The sequence below is a fragment of the Macadamia integrifolia genome, chromosome 10 (assembly GCF_013358625.1).
Source record: "Macadamia integrifolia cultivar HAES 741 chromosome 10, SCU_Mint_v3, whole genome shotgun sequence".
Classification (NCBI taxonomy): domain Eukaryota; kingdom Viridiplantae; phylum Streptophyta; class Magnoliopsida; order Proteales; family Proteaceae; genus Macadamia; species Macadamia integrifolia.
In genome coordinates this window covers 18,793,670-18,795,143 of record NC_056566.1, presented here as the reverse complement: position 1 = coordinate 18,795,143, position 1,474 = coordinate 18,793,670, and the positions used below count along the sequence as shown (strand labels likewise).

Sequence of the window (1,474 nt, the reverse complement as noted above, 5' to 3'; positions counted from 1 at the left end):
ACATCTCTTCATCAGCAAAGAATTCTCGACGTGAAAACACAGAGATACAGGGCTGATCTTTGAATAGAAAAAAGAATGGATCTGTAGGGTACCCAATGAATTAACTTATTCGAAAAAACCTTTATTCTTTGAAAGATCTATTCCGTGTCTGTCTAAATTGTATGAATAATTTGGTTATATACATATTAACTAATGAAAATCTCCCATTATAGGTTGGGATCATTGTCATATACCCCACCCAGGTTAGATTGTGAATTGGTGACCACGCCTATTTATGAGGGTTGTCTCCCCTCCATCGTTTGACTATTGCTCTGCATTTTTAACAACCATAAACTCGATCACGAGGGTCCAAAAATTAGGGTCTTCATCTCACCTTATTAATTAAGACCAGGAATATCTACATTTTCAGAAGTGTTAGGTATAGCTCAAGAGAAGGGATTGGATCCAAAATTAGAATTGGCCCTGCATCATCTGTTCATAAGTAGAACAGGCTTGGATTTGACTTTGCAAGAATTAAAAATTGGTCTTAACACCAATTACATTGTTTTGGACTCTTTTGATTCCATAAATTGCTTTGAATAAGTAATCCCCCTATGTTCATTTTGTAACGATGGACCTCTCAATTAGTGATCTAATTTAGTTACTATAGTAAAATACTACAGCATCGATCTTATCACCTAATTTGGCCACTGCTTGAGAGTTGAGGCATTTTCTCTCCCATTGTTTAGCACCTAAATTTAAATGAATGGGCATAACAAGATTTGGGCTTCTAGAAGGACCACTGCTATTGGTTCTGCTCTCCATTTCATAGGGTGGATCAAGTCTTCATACGAGAATCATTTTCATACTGGATTGATCCACATAGATGGAATCCATCTTGTTGAGATTTTCATCTTAAAACCAATTGATTTGAAGTGGAGTGACCTCTTGTGACTCTTATACAAGATAGTTGAGTTATTCACAATTGATGTAAGACTATCTCAATATTCCACTTTATGTGCAGGTTTCTTATGACTATGTCTTCGTGGGTTGAACAAGGAACCCATCATCAACATAGGCCCAACATATCCGCTCTGATACCATGTGAGACTTTTATCTTAGAGTGAATTAATTTTAAGATGAAAGCTTTAACACATTAAAAAAAAAAAAAGAATCTGCAATGAATTCCATTTGTATGGATCAGACCGTACAAAACCTGATCCACACTCGGATAGAGAGCGGATCATGTCCTTCCTATAGATGACACCATAACAGAGAGAGAGAGAGAGAGAGAGAGAGAGAGAGAGAGAGAGAGAGAGAGAGAGTCTAATTCCACTACTCAAACCAGATCAGATACATGCATTTATCCGATGCATATCAGCCACTAAACAGAGAATTATCGTAGTACATAGAAGAAGAATTTATTACATAGAGACACATTGGAAGAAACCATTGGAAGAAACCTGCAAAAGGGTCGTTCTTGTTTCTTTTTGGA

The 1,474-nt window shown here is 36.7% G+C and overlaps 1 long non-coding RNA gene across 1 annotated transcript in view; it reads right to left on the bottom strand.

Annotated features, from left to right (window-relative positions):
* Positions 1-1,293: 1,293 nt before the first annotated feature.
* LOC122092089 overlaps positions 1,294-1,474 on the bottom strand; it is a 4,831-nt gene continuing 4,650 nt past the window's right edge. Inside the window, exon 2 of the long non-coding RNA XR_006144095.1 lies at positions 1,294-1,442. This is a non-coding gene — a long non-coding RNA (uncharacterized LOC122092089). The remainder of the gene's footprint in view (positions 1,443-1,474) is intronic.